We start from the raw sequence: 19,952 nt of genomic DNA, 5'->3' as shown, positions 1-19,952 counted from the left end.
ATGTTTTCTGCCAGGCAAAATATACCCTGTGTGTTAAAAAGATAGATTTTATGGCGTTCATTTTCACATTTATAAACTGTACGGCACAAGTCTCAAAGAAATCTAAGAAACTGGACATTATTGTGGCTGAAAAGTTTTTGGGACTTAAGGATTTTACATCTGAAGACTTGTAAGGGGCACTGCCGCCAGAAGACCTGCCCTCCCTGGTTCCCCTTGAGCCTGTGTAGGGATCAGATCTGTTTTATTTAATTTTTAAAAATAAAAGGTTTTGATTTCATTTATTTTTCTGGTTTTGTTTGGTTCTAACTAAACCGAGTAAAAACTTGCGGACGACTAGTAAAGCTCAAACCAAGTTTATTCACCCACTGGGTCACACAGCTGCATAAGACAAAGACATATTTACACAAGCACATCTATTTATAACTTCCTCTTATGCTGTGTCTCCCCCTTACACATCAGGACAGCCAATACATATCTGTTGCTAGGCAGGAAGTTAAGTGATACAGGTAATAAACTGTTCCTTCTCCCTTCATGTGACCTAACCTGACCTCGGTCCACAATCCTCACTAATCCACCCTTATCAGTGACCGCAACCATGTGATTGAATTTTCCCTTACTTAGTAATATTCCAAGCCCCTGGCTCATATCCAACCTCCATTGACCCCACCATATACATTCCTCCTACAGATAACCATTAATTTCTGGTGTAGCAAATTACAACCCAACAGCTGAAACCAGACTGTGGTCCTTCTCCTCTCCATAGGAGACCTAATATCTAACAATAACATATTCTGACAGGATGTAAACTCTGCATTCCCCTCTCTCCCTCAGTAACATGAATAAGGATATTTCAAGTTAGAACCATCAGTAGTTTAGTAGTTGTTTTGGTATTTTGTTCCTTTTTTAGGAATCCTGTTTCCATCCTGCACAGTAGGGGGCGGAATGCACATTAAATTGTGCGATATACCATAGAAGAAGAATCCCTCGTGGGTCCAACGTTAAATAAAACGTTTTATTTTACACTCGTACCGGAATATATCATATTTTGCATAATCTGCAGTGTTTTGTAATATTTATGCCAGATGGTCATGTTAGCCTGTTGATACTTTCAGATTGACATGGGGATGTTAGCTTCTTGCTAGCTGAATACCAGTGTTCTCAGAACCACGTTGTGGAGTTGTTAAGATTGTTTGAAGCGCGAGTAATTATCAGAATGACATTATATTTCATATAAAGCTTTAGGTGTTCTATTTTGTTTCATTTTTTAATTGTAATGTATATGTTGATATGTCATTTCCCCCAGTGCAGTATGGGTAAGATGAGGATCTACTGTTCCATGTGGGGTTAGGGTATCACGTGGACAGTGTGTTTGTGTGTATTCATATTGTTTTATGACAAAATGTATTTGGGGTTTTCATGCAAGATGTCATTTTGTTGATGGACATCTTGCACTCAGACATTTGACGTTAGAAAGTCCATTCTAACTGTGAACGTTGTGGTCTTTGTATTTTCTTTGGCTCTGAAAGCAGAGCCACTGCTTCTCCCGAGCCCGTTGGGGAGTTGCAGCGATGAGATCGTAATTATGAAATTGGGGAGAAAAAGGGAGTAAAAATGACAACAGAAAAGAAAACAGTTTATGCATTTCACTTTGTACAGATTGTTTTTATGCACGTTACTAACAGGTGACAGAACTTTACTTTATGGGGACTTCACCATGCAGTGATTTCCCTTCCACATTATATTATTTGAAATGTAAGCTTCGACAGAATAAACAACCCCAAATTAGTTTGTGTCTTGTGCTGGGTTTGCTTTCGCCAGGCTACACAGAGACGCATAAGAAGAAGTGAATTCGGACAGACTTGATTGAATTAGAACGAAAATGTATAATTGAAGTAATATGGATGATTAGGATAAGTCATTGGTCTGGACTGGGATGACCCTAGGAAAGGGAAGTCCATATTTAGGCATAGACTGAAAGAGAAACCACTCTGGTTATGCTTGCATGCACCAGGCAGCACCCTGAGATTGTGCACACCCACGGACACATAGAGTTAGAGTATGTGCCCAGCCTTGGGTCAATGGTACCCGATTATAGTTGGGCGATAGATAGTGTCAGCTATAAAAAAAAAAAAAGGTTTATAAAGGAGTTAGCGACTATAGCATGTGTATGGGGGGGGGGGGGGGGGGGGGGCCTGAGCTTAGATGGGGTACAGAGAAATGGATGTTGTTGTAAGAATGTATAAGGTTGCTTCATTTAAGGTTGGGTAAGAATATGCATGTTATGGAAGGAATGTATTTGAACTAACTTGAACAAACACGAGCTCTGACTTCGCTGATAGCTTCGGTACTGAGGAAAAGTATACATACTATGCCTGTGATTTGTGGTTGTCCCACCCAGCTATCTGAAGATGAATGCACTGTAAGTCGCTCTGGATAAGAGTGTCTGCTAAAAGATTCAAATGTACAAATGTAAATGAAGCTGTAAGGTATATAAGGATCTTTAGATCACTCTGTACCGTAAGCTCATTCCTGCCTTGGTCACTGGACCTGTTGTCTGCTGAAGCATTGCTGTGGCTTTTTAGTTAGAGATAATTATTATTTCTTATTATACTTTGTTTTTACTGTTAAGTTTGAAGGTAAGATCTAAAAGGATTCTTTAAGGTTACCTTACTGATAGATCTAAATTCTGGATGAAGACTTTTCTTTCGCCATTTAAAAACTATTTATATTGTAATAGAAGCCAGACCACATTTTCTTGTTATCAAAAGCTGTGCTTCTCATACAATTACAATAGACCAAAAGCTGTGCATTGGTAGCCTAACAAGGTGTTGGAGAAGGGCGCTGAACGTATCTTGATTTATCTGCTTATCATATTGCTTGTGATGATGATAATAATAATAATAATAATAATAATAATAATAATAATAATAATAATAATAGGGGACTATTCTACCTGTTTACCTTATTATTTTAAAAACCTGTGTCTTGAAAAGAGTCATACAAATGCATGTTGGTGAACTCAGTGAGAGTTTTATAAGTGAAAAAGCCCTTATACGCTTGGTTGAGTTCAGTCTCTATCCGAGTTAGCCTTTCTGAAAGGTTGAGCAGCCATTACCGGCCTGGCAGGTGTCAGACACGGAATCGCTAGCTGCAGTTGAATTAGGCAAGTAGTTTGAGATGAGTTGCATACCTGAAGGAGTGGTAGCGTAGCTTTGTCAACACACAAGCTTCGACTTCCAAACTTTGCGTCAAACTCAGGGAGACCTGTTCTGCTAGACTATGCTGTCCAGGCCACTTTAGTCAGTGTGACAGACGTGAAAGCACAAAGAGATAGAATCACATCTATCCTCCTCCTATCTAGCGTACAGTGACTGTGAATTCCTCTTCTATCTCTAGTGATATAGCCAAGCCACTGACATATTTCTTTGTTGGACATTTTTAGAAAATCTATTTTCAAATGATCAAGTAGCTGTAAAGTAAAAACAGATCATGCATATTCATGCATCATTATCCAACTCATCTGACACACAGTATCCAGGAAATAATGACTATGCGTTCCAAACAGCACCCTATTCCCTATGTAGTGCACTACTTTTGACCAGGACCCAGGGCACTCTAGTCAAAGGTATTGCTCTATAGAGAGTAGGGTGCCACTTGAGACTACAGTAAGCTTCATTATTAACAGGATGTATGTACACATGTATTTAACCAAAGGGCAGGTCTGGCGCATTTCTCCCCCGCTCCTTCTCTTCCTGGGACTACTTCAGGCTTGCTGGTGCTGGCAAAACCCCAACAGGATACACAAGACCGTGTCCATTTTGGCTCAGCACAGAGCCCTGCCTGACTGATGGGAGGGTGGATGCCTCTGTAACCAATTGCATGACTATACACTGTGATCGGCGATAATGTATGTTTAATACGATGCTGTACATCAATACATCATATTACGTTTAGTTATGTCATGCTCGAAGCAATAATATTAGCTCATATTCAAGATTTAACGGGATATTGATGTTGAGGCCATGCGGTCAGGAGTAACCTGTAACTCTGTAATGCTATTCTCATTAGCAAGGTTCAAATAATGTGCGATGCCTCTTGAATGCAGGTGACTAGTGGCAGGCCATCTTGCCTCCTAAGACATTCTAAACGGGAAATCGATCCTAGATATCAATAACAACAGAGTGAATGACAGGCTCTCACTGAGGAATCCATTACCACTATGCTGCCTACCAGAAACACCTTTGCTTGACTTACTTTGTACTTGGAGGAAAAAAGCTCATCTCAAAGAGCATTCCACTGACGACACAGAGATAGATCCCTGTGGAGCACTCCTACCATTGAACAAGCTTCTAACCCCCCCCCCTAGGTGGAGATGCCCGCCAAACAGCCTTCCAAAGAGGGCGCCTCGTCCCCAGGGTGCTTCACTAATCTATTTCTGTTGTCCGTGGCCCTTTTTAGTCTGCCTCGCTGAGCTGGTTTAGACTCTACCCACCCAGAAACAAGTCTCTGTTGACAGCTCTGTCTATGCCAGGTGCCCTTCAGACGTCCTTACCAAACCCTCATGCCATCCCTCACCTGCTTTTTGTGGGGCATCTAATTTTCTAATGGCCCATTTGTTCTCTCTGGGAAAAAAACCCAAAAGAAGATTAAAGAGGTTGATTGATGAGAGTTTGATTCCCTAATCAAACCAGATCAGAAGTGCAAAGCACTCAGTTTGATAAGTGTCTATCTGATTAGGGTCCTTTCACTCATTTTCCTAATTGGGATCTGTCTGCTTTCGCAGAGGCTTGAAATGTCATCATCAATCAAAGCTGATTGCTCAGAACAATCAAAGGGGAAAGTCAAAGCTGATCTCAATTCTTTATTAATGGAGCATTTCTACTGTTATATCTGTCTGCCAGAGACTATGCAGCCAGAGACTACCAGAGACTATGCAGCCAGAGACTACCAGAGACTATGCAGCCAGAGACTACCAGAGACTATGCAGCCAGAGACTACCAGAGACTATGCAGCCAGAGACTACCAGAGACTATGCAGCCAGAGACTACCAGAGACTATGCAGCCAGAGACTACCAGAGACTATGCAGCCAGAGACTACCAGAGACTATGCAGCCAGAGACTACCAGAGACTATGCAGCCAGAGACTACCAGAGACTATGCAGCCAGAGACTACCAGAGACTATGCAGCCAGAGACTACCAGAGACTATGCAGTACTAATGATACAGCTTGCATTCTCTTTCTTTGAAGAATCCACACTGTCCTTATAGCACCTTTATGTGTGACAAAGGAGGCTGATGGGAGGTGCTTAAAGGAGGACGGGCTCATTGTAATGGCTGGAATGGAATCAATGGAATGGTACCAAACATATCAAACACATGGAAACAAAAAGTTTGACTGCATTCCACGTTTATTTTTATTTAACTAGGCAAGTCAGTTAAGAACATTAAGAACAAATACTTATTTACAATGATTTATACATTGATTCTATTCAAACCATTACAATGAGCCAGAGCTCCTGTAGCTTCTCCCACCAGCCTCCTCTGATGTGTCAGTCCATTACAAAATGTCACCTGTTAGTGGGCAACACAGAGACATCTGGGTAAGCAGCAGGGGAGGGGGGGGGGGGGTGTGGGTGAGCGTGATGGTGAGGGAACAGTGTCAGATGTGGATGATGGTATCCCTCCCCCCCCGTGGTCGGGACCCTCAGCGAGGAGAGGGAAATGGCCCGAGATGAGTAACGGACGCACCCGTCTCCTCCAATTGACACACGCCTGTCTGAACACAACCCTCACCCTGCTTAGTCAGAATAGGTGGAGGGAGGGAGATGTACAGAGTGGGAAAGAGAGAGGGAGGGAGAGATATAAGAAGAGAGGTTGAGGGAGGGGAGAGAGGGTAGAGATGGAGAGAGAGGGGGTGAGAGGGTAGAGATGGAGAGAGAGAGGGGGGAGGAGGGGTGAGGGGGAGGTTGAAGTGGGGGAGGAGAGAGAGCGGAAGAAGGATGCAAAGCGAGGGAGGGAAGGGAGGAAGGTACATTGGAGATAGACAAAGGTCAATAGAAATGGAGAGACAGAAAGGTACAGAGATAGATGACAGCCAGGAAGAACAAGGAGCTGGATAAACATATCAGATGAGAGAAAGAGAGGTAGCGAGGTAGCAAGAGATAAATGTCTCCTCCTACACAGTTTCTACTGTTCTGCGGTTCTACACTCATAGAAAAAAGGGTTCCAAAAGGATTATTCAGCTGTCCCCATAGGAGAACCCTTTATGGTTCCATGTAGAACCCTCTGTGGAAAGGGTTATACCTGGAACCAAAAAGGGTTCTTCAAAGGGTTCTCCTATGGGGACAGCAAATAACCCTTTTTGATTCTAGATAGCACAATTCTTTCTAAGATTGTACTTTACAGACTAGTTAGACTAATGTAACCTCAGACACCTCATCAGTGTTCCCCTCATCTCGTCAAGGCCTTGTCACAACCATAAACACACCACTCATCTCAGCACAGGAGTGGGGGCATCAGCTGTCACGCTCAACCAATTCATCTTCATCACGTCAACCCCATTACTGGTGACATTAAATGGTTAATCATTGTCCATTACAGATTGGGTCTATTTGTCACCAGTGCCCATGAATATTAATAATGTGAACTAAATGCCAAATAAAGCCCCAACTACGGTTCATATGGAACAAATACCCTTAATAGTCATACAGCTGTTACTGTGATTGATGCTGTTGGCTCAAATCTCCCCTCAAGTACTGTACAGTACAGGATCCTTGGAATTTCAACAGACTCACATCTTTCTCAGAGTCAACCTGACGTTGTATCTCCTGTGTACATAGAGACGTTCGCCAAGGATGCAAATTGAGAGCATCCTGTTGGGCTGTATCACCGCCTGGTACGGCAACTGCACCGCCCACAACCGCAGGTCTCTCCAGAGGGTAGTGCGGTCTGCACAGTGCATCACCGGGGGAAAACTACCTGCCCTCCAGGACACCTACAGCACCCGATGTCACAGGAAGAACCAAAAAGATCATCAAGGACAATAACCACCAGAGCCACTGCCTGTTCACCCCGCTATCATCCAGAAGGCGAGGTCAGTATAGGTCCATCAAAGCGGGGACCGAGAGACTGAAAAACAGTTTCTATCTCAAGGCCATCAGACTGTTAAACAGCCATCACTAACACAGAGAGGTTGCTGCCAACATACTGACTTTAAATCATTGGCCACTTTAATAAATGGATCACTAGTCACTTTAATAATGTTTACATATCCTACATTACTCATCTCATATGTATATACTGTTCTATACCATCTACTGCATCTTGCCTATGCCGCTCTGTCATCGCTCATTCATATATTTATATGTACATATTCTCATTCACCCATATAGATTGGTGTGTTTTAGGTAGTTGTTGTGGAATTGTTAGATTACTTGAACCAGAAGCACAAGCATTTCTCTACACTTGCATTAACATCTGCTAACCATGTCTATGTGACCAATAACATTTGATTTGATTTGATTATTTGGAAACTGCATGACCTTAATCTTAATTTAGTGTGTGTGTGTGTGTGTGTGTGTGTGTGTGTGTGTGTGTGTGTGTGTGTGTGTGTGTGGGGGGAGAGGGGGGAGGTGTGTGTGTGTGCGTGTGTGTGTGTGTGGGGGGAGAGAGGGGGGAGGTGTGTGTGTGTGTGTGTGTGTGTGTGTGTGTGGGGGGGGAGAGGGGGGAGGTGTGTGTGTGTGCGTGTGCCTTATATGCTGTTGTGAGGCAGCTGGTTGTTGTTGCCGAAGTACTGTGTGTGTTGCCTCTTGAGAGAGAATGAGAGAAAGCGAGGGGAGAGAGAAATGTGGGGTAGCCCAGGGAATGCTGTGTTTTTCAACTGGTGTTGTGTCTCTTAAAACACACACAAACAGTCTAATGCACTCACACACTTTCTAACACATTCACAAAAGCAAGCACACAGAGAACACACACACACACACACACAGCAAACAGAAAACAGCGAGGCCAGGCTGAACATGGCAATTGCCGTGTGAGGAGGCACAGCGTGTTCATCCTCTCTTACCTGTCAAACAAACAGGACTGATTGGTTCGTTCCAAATGCAAACACCCAATGATCTACTTTGCCCTCAGAACCCTGCCTGACGGAGCACTGTCTGAGATCCATCCTCCAGACAGGAAGTACTTCACGGCTGATGGAAGGTCCATTACCCAGGGGCTGGAGGTTAATGTCATGGTAACATCACTTCCTGATCTTGGTCTCCGAGGTACATGATGTCACAGACACTGAAGAGAGTAGGGGGTTGTCAAAATGACTATACAGTAAACACCAGATAAGGAATAATCAGATTAGGGAGAAAAGTTTGGAGTGTGTTAGTCTGGCTAACGCCTAACTCAAAGTCCTCCTGACTTCAGAGTCTGGAAAGGCTATGTTGATGTTGTCGGCATGATGCGTCGATAATGAAGGAGCCGTGCTTTTTGATTGGTTCTCCTCTGTGTCTTTTAATTCTCACTCAAACCACACACAGCCTCAGAGCGCCGCCCCTTTCCAATACAACTGTTGGATTTTCAAATTCAAACAACGCGAGGTCTCAGCCCGCCACAAAAGACAAAAAGGTTTGCGAGAACCAATCAAAGCTCAACCAGAAATAAGCACAACTCTGCGCAAATACTGCATTTACAATGGCCTCCTGCCCAGACCAGTGTCTAACAGCTCTCCCAGGCTAGGAGTGGGTAGGGACAGTATGTGTTCAGTACTGAGGCACATGGGGACTAAATAGAGGACTTGCTGATAATACTGTATGACAGCGGTATTCAACTCTTACCCTATGAGGTCCGGAGCCTGCTGGTTTTCTGTTCTACCTGATCATTAATTACACAGGTCTAAATCAGTCCCTGATTAGAGGGGAACAATGAACAAATGCAGTGTTCCACCAGAGTTGAGTTGGAGGGCTGTATGGTGTATTGAAGGGGTGTTATTGCATTAGGCTCTACAGCATATTATAAACTGGGTGGTTCGAGCCCGGAATACTGATTGGCTGACAGCCGTGGTATATTAGACCGTATACCACGGGTATGACAAAACAGATTTTTACTGCTCTAATTACATTGGTAACCAGTTTATAATAGCAATAAGGCACCTCGGGGGTTTGTGGTATATGGCCAATATACCACGGATAAGGGCTGTTCTTCTGCACGACACAACGCGTAGTGCCTGGACACAGCCCTTAGCCGTGGTATATTGGCCATATACCACAAACCCCTCAGGCCTTATTGCTTAAATAGCCTATAGGCTACAGTTATACTGAACTGTACTGAGTATTTCTAGTTCATTTTGAATTGCATTGTCATATTATGAATGGTGAATAACATGTCAAATACTACTACCTTTAGGCAATACTGTATTGTATTGAATGGTAATGTGTACAGTAGATGAAGAATCTCACTAACTCAGTCCTGATCACTCACTCTCTCTCTCTCTCTCACACAGAAACCCAACACACACAGAGATGTGTGCATGCATGTGCACACACTGACCCTCTCCAGACTACAAGAGCAATGGTATAGTCTATGTGTGCGGTAGTATTCTCTATCACATGCCCTGGAGTGGAGTACGGATCCTTCTGTTTCTATCTGTTCCTCGTTAGACCTAATCAGTGGAACCCAGATCACATGCCCTGGAGTGGAGTACGGATCCTTCTGTTTCTATCTGTTCCTCGTTAGACCTAATCAGTGGAACCCAGATCACATGCCCTGGAGTGGAGTACGGATCCTTCTGTTTCTATCTGTTCCTCGTTAGACCTAATCAGTGGAACCCAGATCACATGCCCTGGAGTGGAGTACGGATCCTTCTGTTTCTATCTGTTCCTCGTTAGACCTAATCAGTGGAACCCAGATCACATGCCCTGGAGTGGAGTACGGATCCTTCTGTTTCTATCTGTTCCTCGTTAGACCTAATCAGTGGAACCCAGATCACATGCCCTGGAGTGGAGTACGGATCCTTCTGTTTCTATCTGTTCCTCGTTAGACCTAATCAGTGGAACCCAGATCACATGCCCTGGAGTGGAGTACGGATCCTTCTGTTTCTATCTGTTCCTCGTTAGACCTAATCAGTGGAACCCAGATCACATGCCCTGGAGTGGAGTACGGATCCTTCTGTTTCTATCTGTTCCTCGTTAGACCTAATCAGTGGAACCCAGATCACATGCCCTGGAGTGGAGTACGGATCCTTCTGTTTCTATCTGTTCCTCGTTAGACCTAATCAGTGGAACCCAGATCACATGCCCTGGAGTGGAGTACGGCTCCTTCTGTTTCTATCTGTTCCTCGTTAGACCTAATCAGTGGAACCCAGATCACATGCCCTGGAGTGGAGTATGGATCCTTCTGTTTCTATCTGTTCCTCGTTAGACCTAATCAGTGGAACCCAGATCACATGCCCTGGAGTGGAGTATAGATCCTTCTGTTTCTATCTGTTCCTCGTTAGACCTAATCAGTGGAACCCAGATCACATGCCCTGAAGTGGAGTACGGATCCTTCTGTTTCTATCTGTTCCTCGTTAGACCTAATCGATGGAACCCAGATCACATGAAGTAAGATCATGTTGAATGAAGTCACATGATAAAACACAACCGAACTCCCTTGGCACTCGGGGACAATAATTGTCTTTATTGGAACTGGCATCTGAAAAGGTGCAGAACGCTGGGACAGAGAAACACTCAGGCCCTCTCAGCATATTTCATCAAGCAGAAGGGCTCTGAGAGAACTTCAGCGTTGAGATTTAGGATGAACTACGTCATCAGAGTAAATATTCTGTAATCAAACGTGTCTGAAGAAGTCTGCACCAAAATACCACTCTCAATAGATCTGGAAGTCTATACAGAGGCGGAGGTCTGCGTCTGAGGAGCTAGGCAGACAATATTTTCAGAATAAAACAGTTTGCATTTGAAAGCTTCACTTTATTATCAGAAATAGCAAGTTCATGCAAAATAATAGCTGAACTCTTCAACTTTCCTGACTGAGTGTGTTTGTGTGTGTGTTTGTTCAGTGTCAATGCTAATAAGTGCAGGCAGGCTGTGTGCTGCTCCCCGCTGTCACAGAGCGGTGCCTGGCGCCGGCTATTGTGTTGGATTCTATAGAGGCCAGATGTGCTCTGTTCTGTCACGGCAGGAGATAAATAAAGGTTGTGCCTTCCTCCTCCATCTCCTACCCCCTTGCATTCTGTCAGATAAGCCGGCGGGCATTGAAGATCCTCCGGAAAAAAAGTCCATTTGATGTAAACATCTCCGGTAGGGAAATGCACATATTGTTTATAATATTTACATTAAAATATGTCGCCTATTGGATGGAAACCTAGTTATTTAGTTGGTTTTTACTGATATGACAATGTTCAAACTTACTAAAGAAAGTATAGAAGTGTTGCTGAAAATGTTGGAATACTGGAGCGTGACTAGCTAGTGGTTGATTAGACAGCCTAGAAAGTGTCAGTTACCAGAGCTACAGACAAACCAGCATAGAGACGATGGGAGACTCAAAGCCCAACCTCATTGGCCAAGAAGAGGAATTGATTTGTCTCAGCAGCCAATCAATCCAAGTGCGGTAACTCAAAGGAGCAACGTGATTGGTTGGTCCGGTCCCATCTATCTACCCACAGGAAGGATTGATTTAGCTTAATTAAGCTTCAATCACCTCCCTCAAGTAATCCTGCCTGCTCCCCAAGCTCTCACACATTCAAGCAAGCACACCAAGAGACACACCTACAGAAGCGGGCTCTCTGCAGATCTAAGATGGCTTCTTCTCCACTGGTGGAAAAACAAACCACCCGTATCACACTGGCCGATCCGCCCGTATCACACTGGCCGATCCGCCCGTATCACACTGGCCGATCCGCCCGTATCACACTGGCCGATCCGCCCGTATCACACTGGCCGATCCGCCCGTATCACACTGGCCGATCCGCCCGTATCACACTGGCCGATCCGCTCTTGGAAAGAACAGCTTAGTGGCTCGCCCTTTAAAAGGTCAATCATTTGCTATTATGGAATTTAAGGCTCATGAATACCTTACAGAGCTCACACACACACACATGCGCACACCACAGACACATGCATACACCACATACACACCACAACCACATACACACATAAGATAGTGCACTGCTGTCACCATTAAATCTACCCAGCAGTAGCTCCGAGTAGCTGACTGAAAATACAACTTTTGGACTTAATTTATGAATAATCCTTTTTTATATTTTATCTCAGTCAGGTTAAATATCAGCATACTGTAGGCTAAGATTCTTCTAAACATCTAATTACAAAGTCAAGCACCCTAAATCTGAGTAATATAATAAAACTAATATACAAGTTTCTTTTCCCAGACCAATCAAATTAGATTATGACTAGATATGATTGGATTTGCCCCTCTGTTGGAGTCGGCCCTTATTTCCTCCATCTTGTGTTTACAGTGTAAGCCCCAGCCAACCAGCCTCCTCTCTCCTGATTGGGCGTTGGGGAATACGGTGCTGAGGCTGACTGGCTCCATCTTCCCTATGTTGCCTGGCCTACTGCTGTGGTGGTCACACCATTCTGAAGCCCCCCTCTCCTGGGTTCTATACAACACGGAGGATACGTCCCAAATGGCACCATATTTCCTACTTGGTGCACTACTTTTGAGCAACCCTATGGACCCCACTCAAAAGTAGTGCACTGCATAAGGAATAGGGTTAATTTGGGACACAGACTGAATGTAATAGGAGTAGTCAGGTGCATCTGTCTTGGCTAGCATTATTTTATTTCTCTACCCCTCTTTTACGATATTCCCCTCTCCCTCATTCTGTCATTTCTCCCCTACTCAATCTCCTTTTCCTCCCGTCTTAATCTTTCTCTCTCCTCTTGACTTCTCTACCTTTTGTTTTATTTAGTTCAGATTATCTCCCCCATCTCTCTCTTACTCCCATCTCTCTCCATCCCGCCTCTCTCTCTCTTCCCCATCACTCTCTCTCTCTTCCCCCCCTCTCTCTCTATCCCACCCTCTCGATCTCCTCTCTCTCTAGCTCCCCCTCTCGCACTCTCTTTATCTACCCCTCTCGATCTCCCTTTATCCCCCCATCACTCTATCCCCCCATCTCTCACTCGCTCTCCCCCATCACTCTCTCTCTATCCTCTCCCCCATCACTCTCTCTCTATCCTCTCCCCCATCACTCTCTATCCTCTCTCCCCCATCTCTCTCTATCCTCTCTCCCCCATCTATATCTCTGTCCTCTCTCCCCCATCTCTCTCTCTGTCCTCTCTCCCCATCTCTCTCTCTGTCCTCTCTCCCCCATCTCTCTCTCTGTCCTCTCTCCCCCATCTCTCTCTCTGTCCTCTCTCCCCCATCTCTCTCTCTGTCCTCTCTCCCCCATCTCTCTCTCTGTCCTCTCTCCCCCATCTCTCTCTCTGTCCTCTCTCCCCCATCTCTCTCTCTCCCCCTCTCTCCCCCATCTCTCTCTCTCCCCCATCTCTCTCTCTGTCCTCTCTCCCCCATCTCTCTCTCTGTCCTCTCTCCCCCATCTCTCTCTCTGTCCTCTCTCCCCCATCTCTCTCTCTGTCCTCTCTCCCATCTCTCTCTCCTCTCCCCCATCCCTCTCTATCCTCTCCCCCATCCTCTCCCCATCCCTCTCCCCATCCCTCTCTATCCTCTCTCCCATCCCTCTCTATCCTCTCCCCCATCCCTCTCTATCCTCTCCCCATCCCTCTCTATCCACTCCCTCCATCTCTCTCTATCCCCTCCCCCATCCCTCTCTATCCTCTCCCCATCCCTCTCTATCCTCTCCCCCATCCCTCTCTATCCTCTCCCCATCTCTCTCTCTCTCCCCCATCTCTCTCTCTCTCCCCCATCTCTCCATCTCTCTATCCACTCCCTCCATCTCTCTCTATCCCCATCCCCCTATATTCTCTCCCCATCTCCCACTCTCCCCCTCTCTATCTCTATCCTCCCCTCTCTATCTCTATCCTCCCCTCTCTATCTCTATCCTCCCCTCTCTATCCCACTCGCTCTCTACACCCCCGCTCTCTCTCTATACCCCCCTCACTCTCTACCTATCCCCCATCTCTCTCCCTCTCTATCCCCCCTTCACTCTCACTCTATCCCCATCTCTCAATCCCTTCATCTCTCTCTCTCTATACCCCCCTCACTCTCTACCTATCCCCCCTCTCTCCCTCTCTATCCCCCCTTCACTCTCACTCTATCCCCCATCTCTCTCCCTCTCTCTCCCCCCTTCACTCTCACTCTATCCCCCATCTCTCTCCCCCCTTCACTCTCACTCTATCCCCCATCACTCTCAATCCCTTCATCTCTCTCACTCTATCCCCATCTCGCTCTTTCCTCTCCCCCATCGCTCTATCCTCTCCCCCATCTCTCTCTCTCTATCCCCCCATCACTCACTCTCTCTATCCCCCCCATCTCCCCCCTATCCCTCTCTCTATCCCCCATCTCTCTCTCCCCCCCATCCCGCTCTCTCTCATATATTACCTCCTCAGCTCGTGTCACGGCTCCCTCGCTCTCCTTAAGTGCCACCATAAATATATCTATGTCAAATCTCCCTGATGAGGTTCATTCAAATACACATACAGTTCTCGGAGCCGGCGAGACCAAATTGCTAGACGCCACAGCCCCCTTTCTCATCAGCCTGCTCCGCCTTCCTCCAACACCATTCCATTACGCTCTACATCAATGACATCGGGTGGAAATGAATGTTGGTGAGAGCTGCAGGGGAGAGAGGGGAAGGTAAGCTAAAGGGGGGAGGTAATTGACTTGTGTGCAATTTTCAAATGGATGTACATGGCAACTGCCCACTGTCAACAGTAAAGATGGTATACATAGAAGTCAGGGAAAACACACATACTGTATAGCACATATGGTATACACACACACACACACACACACACATACTTACACACACACACAAAAAAGTATACACTGATACACACACTTACTCACTCACACACACTCTCATACTTACTCACACACGACACTCATACTTACTTACACACACAAAACATACACTTATACATACACACACACACACTCTCATACTTACTCGCACACTCTCATACTTGCTCACACTCATACTTACCCCCCCCTTCATACTTACTCACTCACACACTCACACACACACTCGGTGCACAGACGTACAGTAATGACTTCCCTACAGCACCCATTCATCACAGCTTTGTGAGGTAGCCAAGGGATATGACTAATGAACAAGTGAGTCTTTACCCAGCATGCTTCACAGCAGCCTTACCTCCACATCTTGGCCCTATGCCTTTTTGAAGTGTCACCTTCTCTCAGCACCCGTCTGATTAAAACTGTGGAAAAGTTCAATCATTAAATTCCTATGATTCTAAAGCAATTTGTCTAGTTCAGTCCTTGAGCTGCTGTTGTCTGTTGATGTTCTGTATTATGCCACGTTTTATGTTTTGTGTGGACCCAAGGAAGAGTAGCTGCTGCTTCAGCAACAGGCAATGGGGATCCTAATAAAATACTAATACTAAAAGCTAGACCCATTTTTCTAACCTTATCATGTGAAGGTAGGTGTTCGTAGCAACAACAAACCTATACAGTGCTATTCAAACACACATAATGGAAGGGGCTTTTTCCTTCTTCTGGAAGGACCCATCTGAATCAAAGACAAGGATCCAGCTCATGTAGACTACCAGGAGAGACACAGACTTTAACCAGGAGAGATGCATGCAGCCAGGAAGACACAAATGAAAAGTAACTGATGAAAGCCCAGATAAATACTTATTACGCTGTTCTGACCCAGCTTTACTAACATCACAGTAATACAGACACAGTACATCTCTCTCTCTCCTCCCTGCCTCTCTCTCCATCAGTGGGAAGCAATTGCTGATGGGATGTCACAGGAACAGCTCAAAAGGCCCATATGTTCTCTATCCAGACCTGTCCCTAATGACAGGCCCTGGCACGGAACAGCAGACCACATCACAGCATCTCTTTGGTCGGTAACAGTCTGTTTCAACAGGCGCCACCAGTCATGTTGCTCAAACAGAGAGACAGCGAATAATGGCCAGTGATCAGAATACATTTTTTTTTAAAGAGTCCCAAGTAGTATCTGTCATAGGATAACAGTAAGATAACAGTTGAAACAGGATTAGATTTGGGGATTCAGTGTTACTTCATGTTATCATAGTAGCTTGTTAACCAAGACTGTTAGCATCACAGTCTGCGTCGGCTGGATTTTATTGTCATGAGACTTTACATACAGTACAGAGACTAAACAAAATGTTTGAAGAGCTCAGAAAACCTGGTCCCTGATAATCAAATTAAGAACCATGCTTTTCCCTCCAGTCTCACACATGTCCTCAATCACGGAGCGAAAGGTCTCAGCGAAATACTCACACGCCTTTATTACAAAACATGAATCTATTGGTCGAGCACAAGCTCGAAGCCAAATACTCCCACTCTCGCAAACAAACAAATTATGGTCTACCTCTTTAAACAAGACAAATACATGTCCTTGGATAAATTAATTGTATTACACGTTCCAATCAGTGTGGGTGGCAGTTACTAGGAAACCAAGGTATTTTCTGTTTAGTGTTACGGAGAAAAGTCTTCAACCGGTACAAATCCATTAAAAGTACATTTCAATAGGTGATTTTATATAATATGAAAAACAGCATCATCATCAAAGTTTCTATCACAAAGTCACAAAGGTGAAGGGAGCGACCTGCTCAAAAGAAAGCAAATTCTCTAAAAGCCCCCAGACAGTTACACAGTTCAACCAGGACAGTGCGACAAGGGAATACAGTTTTTATTTTCTACAACTATTACATGTTACATCTGCCTACAAAATATAGAGCTCTGCTCTAGGCAGCTGTACCGTTCCACTGGATTCACCAATCCACCAATTCCATAATGATGTCACATAATAAATCAACTGGGGGCCTCGTTGTTGCTGGCGAGATTCCAAGCCGCTGTCATTTCCTATTTCCATCTCTTTCATTCGCTCATTCTTTTTGTCTTGCCCACTTGACCAACCCCTCTCTCCCTCTCTGGCTCGCTCACTCGTTCTACCGTCCTCTTTGCTTCTTGTTTTCCTCTCCTTTCATCCCCTCTTTCTCTAACAATGTCAGTATCATGTCTTCACTCTCTTCAGACAACAGCTTCTCTCTCTCCCTCATCATTGCTGTCCCCATCTTTGTCAACTTGGAATCTATATATTTTTTGTCTAATTTATTTTGTATGTGTCAACCCCCTCCCTCTATCTTTCTCTCCTCCTCCCTGTTCCTCTATTGCTCACTCTTCCTTTAGCTTCCATTCACTCATTTCCACTGACTATCACTGAACAGCCCTACTCTCCCTCCCCCTCTATGCTCTCTCACCTCCCCCTCGCTCTGTATTAAAGGGGGATGAAGGTGGGTGTGCGTGGAGGGAATGCCAGGTGAGGCAGATCAATGGAGCCCAGAGCAGAGAGCTGTGTTTCTCCCGCTCCTCGTCTTGCTCTCCCTCCCTCCCGGGGTCAGGAAGCCACAGGAAGGGCTCAGCTACACACAGTCCCCCCACTACTGAGTGAGTGAGTGAGTGAGTGAGTGAGTGAGTGAGTTGTACATAATGAGAAATAGATTTCCTTTCCGAGACAGACTGAGCCCACCTCTCTCTTCCCTGATGGAGGAGTGAAGGGAGAGACGGAGAACTCTCAATAATTGAACAAGGGATTCTCTGAGAATGGAAACGACCCGACACTGACTGGTGATGCCTCAGTATGGGGTGGATGAACAGTAATCATTCACATTCAAGACAGGTTGTCATTGAAAATCTTATCACGAGAAGATATGAACCACCAGCTCATCAAAAGTTGTCATATTTGCTGAGGGAAGGAAGCGGGGTAGGAGTAAGTGAAAAACAGCAATAACCACTCTGGACATCTAACACCAGCCAAGGCAGCAAACCACACGGTCAATTTATTGATCACATCCTCAGCTCTAAGCACAAGTGCCCATTGGTTGACAACTTAAAACAGTCCCCGGAAAGGAGTTGAGAACACACACACTACATGTGTCTCTTAACTGTCCCTTCACAATCACCTCACCACATCATCCACTGTCCATTCTGTTTGGACTTGGCAATGAAGAGACCCAGTTAGCATGAACTACACAGGCGTCATCTGCCTCTCAGTGTTCATCATCCAGACCTAGCGGTCAGTTCCTATCCCTCCCCCAAACAAACTAGAGGGCCTCCATTCAGTTATGAACAACTATTTACAGTGTCTGGTCCGTCACTGTAGCAATGCCCCTCAGAGGAACCCAGTCATACATCACTGTCTGGCAGGTGGATTATTAACACACTGTTAGCTTCCCCTCTCTCTGTCCGCGTGTCACATCTCCCTTCCCATCTGGGAGTAAAAGCAATGATGTGCTCTCTCTGAGACTGTCACAACCCACTGATAGTCAAAGAGATTCGTGTAACAGATGTTCTATTCGCTGGCAATCATTCAAGCCGGCCTGAAATGGTGACAATTTTCTCTGGGAGCAAAAAGGCGAGGCCAAGCAGGCTTCACGTTTTCCACCTACCAGATGCCAGGTACATTGTCTCACAATCACTATCACCTCTGAAGATGTTGACTGAGAAAGCAGTTGAAGCATAATGTTCTGGTTATCGCAGGGACATGGTTAGAACTGTGTCTCCATAGCAGATCTGCCATCACCATGCTAATTGAACACTCCTCCCGGGAAAATCACATTTGGCTGTTATTCACCCAATGGAGACGGTCGTGGCTGACGATTCTAGAAATACAAACAAACGTCTTTGGGCCACCTTCATGGTTGTGAGAGGTTGCGAGATTAATTGAAACGGAGAGGAGGACAGGGGGGTGGGTGCGTCTGGGTTCGTTAGATAGTAATGAAACTGAACAGGGGAAATGCCTAAAGTGAATTTAGATGTTTGCTAACTGAACGCATATTAGCATGCTAATGTCATCAGCAGTGGATGAGAACAGAGACTGGGGTGACTCCCGGGGACAGCTGGTTAATATTACAGTGAACAACCCCTCCACCTAGGACACACCGGGGGTACAGTGCTTCTGCCAGCTAATTAGACCATGATCAATGGCCGTTTCCGCCCTGGCCACTGATCTGACAACACAAGACTGACAGGATAGGTCAAAGCCATCTGCCAGGGATCGCGTCATCCCTATTTAAAAATAAAAAGATTTGACCTTTATTTAACCAGGTTGGCTAGTTGAGAACAAGTTCTCATTTACAACTGCGACCTGGCCAAGATAAAGCAAAGTAGTGCGACACAAACAACAACACAGAGTTACACATGGAATAAACAAACATACGACAACATAAGACAACAGAGAAAAAAATAAAAAAAATACAAATATATATAAAGTGTGTGCAAATGAGGTAAGATAAGGGAGGTAAGGCGATAAATAGGCCATAGTGGCAAAATAATTACAATTTAGCAATTAAAAACTGGAATGGTAGAATGTGCAGAAGATGAATGTGCAAGTAGAGATACTGGGGTGCAAAGGAGCAAAAACAAAAATAACAGTGTGGGGATGAGGTAGTTGGATGGGCTATTTACAGATGGGCTATGCACAGGTGCAGTGATCTGTGAGCTGCTTTGACAGCTGGTGCTTAAAGTTAGTGAGAGAGCTTCATTGATTTTTGCAATTTGTTCCAGTCATTGGCAGCAGAGAACTAGAAAGAAAGGTGGCCAAAGGAGGAGTTGGCTTTGGGGATGACCAGTGAAATATACCTGCTGGAGCGCGTGCTATGGGTGGGTGCTGCTATGGTGACCAGTGAGCTGAGATAAGGCAGGGCTTTACCTAGCAAAGACTTATAGATGACCTGGAACCAGTGGGTTTGGCGACAAATATGAAGCGAGGGCCAGCCAACGAGAGCGTACAGGTCGCTGTGGTGGGTAGTATATGGGGATTTGGTGACAAAATG

At 45.2% G+C, this 19,952-nt stretch overlaps 1 protein-coding gene across 2 annotated transcripts in view; it reads right to left on the bottom strand.

Moving 5' to 3' along the window:
• Positions 1-19,952, bottom strand: part of LOC129832224 (sodium/calcium exchanger 2-like) — a 98,961-nt gene that overhangs the window by 40,317 nt on the left and 38,692 nt on the right. Inside the window, exon 1 of one of the 2 annotated variants that reach the window (XM_055896120.1) lies at positions 8,066-8,174. The exons of the other annotated variant lie outside the window; for it this stretch is intronic. The gene's annotated coding sequence lies outside the window, so the exon portion shown is untranslated. Of the gene's footprint in view, positions 1-8,065; positions 8,175-19,952 lie in introns of those variants that run through there. 2 annotated transcript variants of the gene reach the window in all.

This window comes from Salvelinus fontinalis, chromosome 33 (assembly GCF_029448725.1).
Source record: "Salvelinus fontinalis isolate EN_2023a chromosome 33, ASM2944872v1, whole genome shotgun sequence".
Lineage (NCBI taxonomy): Eukaryota > Metazoa > Chordata > Actinopteri > Salmoniformes > Salmonidae > Salvelinus > Salvelinus fontinalis.
The sequence above is the reverse complement of the archived record's forward strand: the minus strand, read 5'-3'. Positions and strand labels throughout refer to the sequence as shown.